This window comes from Artemia franciscana, chromosome 17 (genome assembly GCF_032884065.1).
Source record: "Artemia franciscana chromosome 17, ASM3288406v1, whole genome shotgun sequence".
NCBI classification, from domain to species: domain Eukaryota; kingdom Metazoa; phylum Arthropoda; class Branchiopoda; order Anostraca; family Artemiidae; genus Artemia; species Artemia franciscana.
The window spans coordinates 33497494-33508235 of NC_088879.1; positions in this window are offsets into that span (position 1 = coordinate 33497494).

Consider the following 10742-nt stretch of genomic DNA (forward strand, 5'->3'; position numbering starts at 1 on the left):
GTGCGTATAAATAGATTGTCAGGTTTACCGACCCTCAAAGATGCAACATACAATTGTACATTGGTAAAGCAATCTGTATTAAGATCTATACCGCATTTTTCTAGTGATTGCCCTTGAGCTTTGTTGATGGTGGTTGCAAATGCTAATCGAATTGGGAATTGCAATCTTTTAAATTGAAAAAGCAGATCCGTTGGAATCATGGGAATGCGAGGAATAAAAACAGCCTCACCCTCATAAGGCCCTGTCAAGATTGTGGCCTCTATTAGGTTTTCCATTGTTTTTTTTACGGCAAGTCGCGTGCCATTGCAAAGCTTTGGTGGGTTGATATTTCTTAAAAGTATTATTGGTACGCCTATTTTTAGTTGTAGCACGTGTGGTGGAAACCCTGAAGGATTATGGAATTTAAAAATTCAGATGGATAATTAACCGCTTCATTTTGTTCTAAAATACAAACTAACTGCGTAAAACTTGCGAATATACAACATTCTTCGCTGTCCAATTGTCGCTGCATATAAATAGATTGTCAGGTTTACCGACCCTCGAACATGCAACGTACAATTGTCCATGGGAAAAACAATCAGTATTAAGATCTATACCACATTTTTCTAATGATTGACCTTGAGCTTTGTTAATGGTGATTGCAAATGCTAATCGAATTGGGAATAGCAATCTTTTAAATTGAAAAGGCAGATCCGTTGGAATCATGGAAATGCGAGGAATAAGAACAGCCTCACCCTCAAAAGGCCCTGTCAAGATTTTGGCCTCTATTAGGTTTTCCATTGTTTTTTTTACGGCAAGTCGAGTGCCATTGCAAAGCTTTGGTGGGTTTATATTTCTTAAAAGTATTATTGGTACGCCTATTTTTAGTTGTAGCACGTGTCCCGGTGTCCCGGTGTCCTGGTTGTCCCCTTATTAGTTTTTAGGTTTTTTTGTAGTTTTTACCTTTTTTTAAGCCAAGGTTCAAACCTGGACCTTGGCTTAAAAAAATACATTCGTTTTTGAATTGGTATATGATGAAATAATTCAGACGTCATATGCGGACAAACACGACGTCACTCGACAGACAACTTATTTTTATATATACATATATATATATATATATCTATACTAGCTGTTGGGGTGGCGCTTCGCGCCACCCCAACACCTAGTTGGTGGGGGCGCTTCGCGCCCCCCCCAAGCCCCCCCGCGCTCGTAAGTCGTTACGCGCCATAATAGTTACGCGCCATTGTAGTTGTGTCCCTATGTCCCACCTGTGAATATAGATAGATATATATATATATATATATATATATATATATATATATATATATATATATATATATATATATATATATATATATATATATATATATATATATATATATATGGTTTTAACTACGTAAAACTTGCGAATATACAACATTCTTTGCTGTCCCATTGTCTTTGCATATAAATAGATTGTCAGGTTTACCGACTCTTGAACATGCAACATATAATGGTCCATGGGAAAACAATCTGTATTCAGATCTATACCTCATGATTCTAATGATTGCCCTTGAGCTTTGTTGATGGTGATTGCTAATCGACCATTCCCTGTCCCGGTGTCCCGGTCGTCATTTACATCCCCTGTTTCCCCCGGTGTCCCCGTTGTAGTTGTGTCCCTGTGTCCCGGTCGTCATTTATATTCCCTGTGTCCCGGTCGTCATTTGTATCCCGGTGTCCCGGTCTGTATATACATTCGTTTTTTAGTTTTGTTTTTCTCCTTTATTTTTTTCCTTTTTTTTTCTTTTTTAGCTTATTTAGATTTTTAGATTTTTTAGTTTTTTTATTAGTTTTTAGTTTTTTTTTCTTTTTAGTTTTTTTGTCCCGGTCGTCATTTATATCCCCCTGTTTCCCCCGGTGTCCCCGTTGTAGTTGTGTCCCTGTGTCCCGGTCGTCATTTATATTCCCTGTGTCCCGGTCGTCATTTGTATCCCGGTGTACCGGTCTGTATATACATTCGTTTTTTAGTTTTGTTTTTCTCCTTTATTTTTTTCCTTTTTTTTTCTTTTTTAGTTTATTTAGATTTTTAGATTTTTTAGTTTTTTTATTAGTTTTTAGTTTTTTTTTCTTTTTAGTTTTTTTGTAGTTTTTACCTTCTTTTTAGTTTTGTTAATTTTTTTTTTTACTTATGTCCTGGTCGTCATTTATACTCCCTGTGTCCCGGTGCTTTGTTGATTGCTAATCGAACATTCCTTTTGTCCTTGTCGCTTTCTCTTTGAGTGTCGTCATTTATTTTTTTCTTTTTTAGTTCTTTTAGTTTTTACCTTTTTTAGTTTTTTTTAGTTTTTTAGATGAAAATTTTGATTGCTAATCGAACATTCCTTTTGTCCTGGTCGCTTTCTCCTTGAGTTTCGTCATTTATTTTTTTCTTTTTTAGTTCTTTTAGTTTTTACCTTTTTAGTTTTTTTAGTTTTTTAGATGAAAATTTTTTTTAGTTTTTTCCTTTTTTTCTTTTTTGTTTTTTATTGGTTTTTACCTTTATTTTAGCTTATTTTTCAGTTTTTTCCTTTTTTTTAGTTTTTTTTATTTTTTATTTTTTTTAGTTTTTTACCTTTTTTTAGTTTTTTTAGTTTTTTTAGTTTTTTAGCTTTTTTACTTTTTTTATTAGTTTTTAGTTTTTTTTTGTAGTTTTTGCCTTTTTTTAGTTTTTTCAGTTTTTTTTTAGTTTTTTATTGGTTTTTACCTTTATTTTAGCTTATTTTTCAGTTTTTTCCTTTTTTTTTAGTTTTTTTTAGTTTTTAGTTTTTTTAGTTTTTTACCTTTTTTTAGTTTTTTTAGTTTTTTTAGTTTTTTAGCTTTTTTATTTTTTTTTATTAGTTTTTAGTTTTTTTTGTAGTTTTTGCCTTTTTTTAGTTTTTTAGTTTTTTAGCTTTTTTATTAGTTTTTAGTTTTTTTTGTAGTTTTTGCCTTTTTTTAGTTTTTTTAGTTTTTTAGCTTTTTTATTTTTTTTATTAGTTTTTAGTTTTTTTTGTAGTTTTTGCCTTTTTTTAGTTTTTTCAGTTTTGACGTCACCTGATCCAGTTTTTTCAGGTGACGTCACCTGATCCATCCACAGACAGACAGACAACTTATTTTTATATATATAGATAGATAGATATATAAAAATAAGTTGTCTGTCTGTCTGTGGATCTGTGGATCAGGTGACGTCATGTTTCTGCTGACGTCATGAAATTAGTTGCCGTCATTTTTGCTTTGAAGGTGACGTCATTCAATTTATAGAAGACATATGTTCGCGTAGAAATCTATTAATGTTTAAGTTTACAATGACTGATGAAGATGCTCAAAGAGTCTATGCCAAAAAACTTGCTGCTGATAGAGAAAGTCAGAAAAGAAAGCGTGCCGAGGAACTACCAGAGCAACGCGAAAGCAGACTTGCTGCTAAAAGAGAAAGGTTAAAAAGAAGGCGTGCCGAGGAATCAAAAGACCAGCAGGGAAACAGGCTTGAGGCTGATACAGAAAGAAAGAACAGAAAGCATGCCGAGGAACTACCAGAGCAACGCCGAAGCAGACTTGCTGCTAAAAGAGAATGTGAAAAAAGAAGGCGTGCCGAGGAATTACAAGAACAGCAAGAAATCAGGCTTGCTGCTGATAGAGAAAGTAAGAAAAGAAAGCGTGCCGAGGAATCACAAGAACAGCAAGAAATCAGGCTTGCTGCTGATAGAGAAAGTAAGAAAAGAAAGCGTGCCGAGGAATCACAAGAACAGCAAGAAATCAGGCTTGCTGCTGATAGAGAAAGTAAGAAAAGAAAGCGTGCCGAGGAATCAGAGCAACCTGAAAGTTATCGCCTGGCATTCAGGTACAACCCAGTCGATGATTATAGCTTGAGTAGATGTGTTCAAATCGGGACAATGTCTAAAATTTGTCCCTATTGCAAGGCCTTGAAATTCAATGGTGAAACAATGGGAATGTGTTGCGCCTCAGGAAAAGTTAAACTTCCTCTATTGGCTGCACCACCAGAGCAATTGAAGACTTTCCTTACTGGAACTACGTCAGAATCTAAGCGTTTTTTGTCAAAAATCAGACAATACAACTCATGTTTCCAAATGACGTCGTTTGGAGCCCAAATCGAAAATCCAGATCAATTTATGTCTACTTTCAAAGTAAAAGGGCAAATTTATCATAAAGCAGGGTCCCTTCTACCATTCTCAGGCGAGAATCATAAATTTTTACAATTGTACTTCATCAGTGATAGAAATTCTGAATTGAATGCACGTTGCCTCATGAGGGTGAGGCTGTTCTTATTCCTCGCATTCCCATGATTCCAACGGATCTGCTTTTTCAATTTAAAAGATTGCAATTCCCAATTTCATTAGCATTTGCAACCACCATCAACAAAGCTCAAGGGCAAACACTAGAAAAATGCGGTATAGATCTTAATACAGAGTGCTTTACCAATGTACAATTGTATGTTGCATCTTTGAGGGTCGGTAAACCTGACAATCTATTTATACGCACAGACAATGGGACAGCGAAGACTGTTGTATATGCACAAGTTTTACGTAGTTAATTTGTATTGTATCTATCTATCTATCTATCTATATAAAAACGAGTTGTGTGTATGCATGTTTGTTTGTTTGTAAAAAGAGCGTTTGCATATGACGTCATTATTAGTACATACGGCTTTGTATATGGACAGACAATGGGAAAGCCAAGAATGTTGTATATTCGCAATTTTTACGTAGTTTGAAACACATATATAAATCTATCTATATTCACAGGTGGGACAAAGGGACACAACTACAATGGCGCGTAACTAATATGGCGCGTAACGACTTACGCGCGCGGGGGGGCTTGGGGGGCGCGAAGCGCCCCACCAACTAGGTGTTGGGGTGGCGCGAAGCGCCACCCCAACAGCTAGTATATATACATATATATATATATATATATATACTAGCTGTTGGGGTGGCGCTTCGCGCCACCCCAACACCTAGTTGGTGGGGGCGCTTCGCGCCCCCCCCCAAGCCCCCCCGCGCGCGTAAGTCGTTACGCGCCATAATAGTTACGCGCCATTGTAGTTGTGTCCCTATGTCCCACCTGTGAATATAGATAGATATATATATATATGGTTTTAACTACGTAAAACTTGCGAATATACAACATTCTTTGCTGTCCCATTGTCTTTGCATATAAATAGATTGTCAGGTTTACCGACTCTTGAACATGCAACATATAATGGTCCATGGGAAAACAATCTGTATTCAGATCTATACCTCATGATTCTAATGATTGCCCTTGAGCTTTGTTGATGGTGATTGCTAATCGACCATTCCCTGTCCCGGTGTCCCGGTCGTCATTTACATCCCCCTGTTTCCTCCGGTGTCCCCGTTGTAGTTGTGTCCCTGTGTCCCGGTCGTCATTTATATTCCCTGTGTCCCGGTCGTCATTTGTATCCCGGTGTCCCGGTCTGTATATACATTCGTTTTTTAGTTTTGTTTTTCTCCTTTATTTTTTTCCTTTTTTTTTCTTTTTTAGCTTATTTAGATTTTTAGATTTTTTAGTTTTTTTATTAGTTTTTAGTTTTTTTTTCTTTTTAGTTTTTTTGTCCCGGTCGTCATTTATATCCCCCTGTTTCCCCCGGTGTCCCCGTTGTAGTTGTGTCCCTGTGTCCCGGTCGTCATTTATATTCCCTGTGTCCCGGTCGTCATTTGTATCCCGGTGTACCGGTCTGTATATACATTCGTTTTTTAGTTTTGTTTTTCTCCTTTATTTTTTTCCTTTTTTTTTCTTTTTTAGTTTATTTAGATTTTTAGATTTTTTAGTTTTTTTATTAGTTTTTAGTTTTTTTTTTCTTTTTAGTTTTTTTGTAGTTTTTACCTTCTTTTTAGTTTTGTTAATTTTTTTTTTACTTATGTCCTGGTCGTCATTTATGCTCCCTATGTCCCGGTGCTTTGTTGATTGCTAATCGAACATTCCTTTTGTCCTGGTCGCTTTCTCTTTGAGTGTCGTCATTTATTTTTTTCTTTTTTAGTTCTTTTAGTTTTTACCTTTTTTAGTTTTTTTTTAGTTTTTTAGATGAAAATTTTTTTAGTTTTTTCCTTTTTTTCTTTTTAGTTTTTATTGGTTTTTACCTTTATGTTAGCTTATTTTTCAGTTTTTTCCTTTTTTTTTAGTTTTTTTTTATTTTTTATTTTTTTTAGTTTTTTACCTTTTTTTAGTTTTTTTTAGTTTTTTTAGTTTTTTTAGTTTTTTAGCTTTTTTACTTTTTTTATTAGTTTTTAGTTTTTTTGTAGTTTTTGCCTTTTTTTAGTTTTTTCAGTTTTTTTTTTTAGTTTTTTATTGGTTTTTACCTTTATTTTAGCTTATTTTTCAGTTTTTTCCTTTTTTTTAGTTTTTTTTAGTTTTTAGTTTTTTTAGTTTTTTACCTTTTTTTAGTTTTTTTAGTTTTTTTAGTTTTTTAGCTTTTTTATTTTTTTTATTAGTTTTTAGTTTTTTTTGTAGTTTTTGCCTTTTTTTTGGTTTTTTAGTTTTTTAGCTTTTTTATTAGTTTTTAGTTTTTTTTGTAGTTTTTGCCTTTTTTTAGTTTGACAACTTATTTTTATATATATAGATAGTTTTTTTTTTACTTATGTCCTGGTCGTCATTTATACTCCCTGTGTCCCTGTGCTTTGTTGATTGCTAATCGAACATTCCTTTTGTCCTGGTCGCTTTCTCTTTGAGTGTCGTCATTTATTAGTTTTTTCCTTCTTTTTTTTTAGTTTTTTATTGGTTTTTACCTTTATTTTAGCTTATTTTTCAGTTTTTTCCTTTTTTTTAGTTTTTTTTTATTTTTTATTTTTTTTAGTTTTTTACCTTTTTTTAGTTTTTTTTTAGTTTTTTTAGTTTTTTAGCTTTTTTACTTTTTTTATTAGTTTTTAGTTTTTTTTGTAGTTTTTGCCTTTTTTTAGTTTTTTCAGTTTTTTTTTTAGTTTTTTATTGGTTTTTACCTTTATAGTTTTTTTAGTTTTTTAGCTTTTTTATTTTTTTTATTAGTTTTTAGTTTTTTTTGTAGTTTTTGCCTTTTTTTAGTTTTTTCAGTTTTGACGTCACCTGATCCAGTTTTTTCAGGTGACGTCACCTGACACATCCATCCATCCATCCACAGACAACTTATTTTTATATATATAGATATATATATATATATATATATATATATATATATATATATATACATGTATATATATATATATATATATATATATATATATATATATCTATATATATAAAAATAAGTTGTCTGTCTGTGTGTCTGTCTGTGGATCAGGTGACGTCATGTTTCTGTGTCCACTGACGTCATGAAATTAGTTGTCGTCATTTTTGCTTTGACGGTGACGTCATTCAAGATATTTAAGACATATGTTCACGTAGAAATCTATTAATGTTTAAGTTTACAATGACTGATGAACTTACCGTGGTAAAAGCCGATGAAGATGCTCAAAGAGTCTATGCCAAAAAACTTGCTGCTGATAGAGAAAGTCAGAAAAGAAAGCGTGCCGAGGAATCAAAAGAACAGCAAGGAAACAGGCTTGAGGCTAAAGAACACAAAACCGCGCAGTTAGATGAAGATCCATCTGGACAGCGAGAGTCAAAACGTATCAAAACTGAAAATGATAGCGATGGTGATTGGGTTTGGGATTTTGACTTGGATAAGGTCATCAATGCCTACCAGATTTTAGTTAAAAAAACAAAGGTTCGGCGATATGTATTTCATAGTGAAGCTGAAAAATAAAGAAGAAAAAGAAAACTGAAAAAAGAAAAAATGTAAAAAACTAAAAAATACTAAAAAGAAAAACACCCAAAGAGAAATTACAGACCGGGACACAAATGACGACCGGGACAGAGGGAATATAAATAACGACCGGGACACTCAAAGAGAAATTACAGACTGGGATACCGGGACACAAATGACGACCGGGACACAGGGAATATAAATGACGACCAGGACACAGGTATTAAAGAATATCGTTCAAAGACAAATTTTTAATTGTAAGAAGACCGTTGAAAGAGAAATTTCTAATTGTAAAATGACTGAAGAACCTACAATGGCAACGGTACCACCATCGAAGTAGATAACCAGTGGGTTGTTCCATATTCCCCATTATTATCAAAAACATTTAATGCACACATAAACGTTGAATACTGTAACTCCGTAAAGGCAATCAAATACATATGTAAATACGTCAACAAAGGCAGTGACATGACAGTTTTTGGCTTGCAGCCCAAAATCGAAGATTTCGACGAAATCGTACAATATCAGGCTGGAAGATACATAAGCAGTAATGAAGCTGTTTGGCGAATTCTTTCATTTCCGATACATGAACGCAGTCCAGCTGTTGTTCACTTAGCGGTACATTTACAGAATGGTCAACATGTTTATTTCTCGGAAACCAACGTGCAACAAAGAGCCCTGAATCCACCGGATACAAAATTAACAGCTTTTTTTTCGCTTTGCAAAAATGATTCTTTTGCAAAAAAAATGCTGTATACTGTAAGTGCCTTCGTATTACACGTGGAATACTAAAAATAAAGTATTTGAACGTCGAAAACAGGGTAAGTCAGTCGACGGCCAACCTACCATCTTCAAAGATACCACGATAGGAAGACTCTACACCGGTCACCCCAATCAACATGAATGCTTCTTTCTACGCCTGCTTTTGGTGAATGTACCCGGTCCGACATCCTTTGAGTATTTGAGAACTGTAAACGGTATTATACATGACACTTACCGTAGTGCATGCCAAGCTCTGAATTTATTGGAGAATGACCAACACTGGGATAACTGCATCAATGACGCGTGCGAAACGTCAACCCCAAGTGAAATTCGTGCATTGTTTGGCATCATTTCAACAACTTGCTCTCCATCAGCTCCTACAGAGTTATGGGGAAAATATAAGTCAAAAATGTCCGTAGATATACTCCATCGAAAACAGTTAGAGACGTCAGATATAACTTTTGATTTTACATCAGAAATTTATAACTACACTTTAGTTATTATAGAAGATTTGTGCGTACGTATGGCAAACAAACCTCTTCAGGATTTGGGAATGCCTTCATCTAACCGTATCGCTGCTGTTTTGACATGTGTAGAATTGGATCGTAATCAAAGTTACAGTACGAGTGATCTATTGTCGTATGTACAAAATAACATTTCCAAGTTAACGTCGGAACAAAAAGACATTTATGATACGATACTCAATTTCAGGACGTATACAACTACCTGCTGATTTCTGTAATTTAGTGACGTCCAAAAATGAATTGATTGAAAAAGTATTTCCGAATATTCTAAAAAATTATAAAAATAATAAATGGCTAAGTGAAAGAGCGATTCTCGCACCCAAAAATATAGACGTCCACGAAATCAACAATATTGTTTTGACCAAGATTCGAGACCAGGCAGTCCTTTACAAGTCAATCGACACAGTTTTGGAACCAAATGAAGCGGTTAAGTATGCATGTTTGTTTGTTTGTAAAAACAGCGTTTGCATATGACGTCATTATTAGTACATACGGCTTTGTATATGCACAGACAATGGGAAAGCCAAGAATGTTGTATATTCGCAATTTTTACGTAGTTTAACTCCTGCAGACGAAATGAATGCTTGCCTGAAAAATTTTAATTTATGGGCACACGTAAAAATATTAAAATTAACTACAAATATGCGTGTCCGATTGCAAAACGATGACTCTGGTCAAACATTTTCAGATCAATTGCTGGCAACTGGAAACGGAAAGCTCCCAGTAGTGGGAAAGCCAAAAATGTTGTATATTCGCAATTTTTACGTAGTTTGAAACACATAATAAATCTATCTATATTCACAGGTGGGACACAGGGACACAACTACAATGGCGCGTAACTAATATGGTGCGTAACGACTTACGCGCGCGGGGGGCTTGGGGGGCGCGAAGCGCCCCACCAACTAGGTGTTGGGGTGGCGCGAAGCGCCACCCCAACAGCTAGTATATATATATATATATATATATATATATATATATATATTTAGGAATAAGAACAGCCTCATAGTTAGTTATAGTTAGGAATAAGAACAGCCTCACCCTCAAAAGGCCCTGTCAAGATTGTGGCCTCTATTAGGTTTTCCATTGTTTTTTTTTACGGCAAGTCGAGTGCCATTGCAAAGCTTTGGTGGGTTTATATTTCTTAAAAGTATTATTGGTACGCCTATTTTTAGTTGTAGCACGTGTCCCGGTGTTCCCGGTGTCCCGGTTGTCCCCTTATTAGTTTTTAGGTTTTTTTGTAGTTTTTACCTTTTTTTAAGCCAAGGTTCAAACCTGGACCTTGGCTTAAAAAAATACTTTTTGGCATAGACTCTTTGAGCATCTTCATCGGCTTTTGCCATGGTAAGTTCATCAGTCATTGTAAACTTAAACATTAATAGATTTCTACGTGAACATATGTCTTAAATATCTTGAATGACGTCACCGTCAAAGCAAAAATGACGACAACTAATTTCATGACGTCAGCCGACACAGAAACATGACGTCACCTGATCCACAGACAGACAGACAACTTATTTTTATATATATAGAAAGATATACCTGGAACCTCTCGAACCTAGAACCTGGAACATACCGCGTTACCAACTCAGCTACATCAGCTTGTATACTTTCGTTTTTGAATTGGTATATGATGAAATAATTCAGACGTCATATGCGGTCAGACAGACAGACAGACAGACAGACATAACCCACAAACAACTTATTTTTATATATATAGATAGATTCAATCT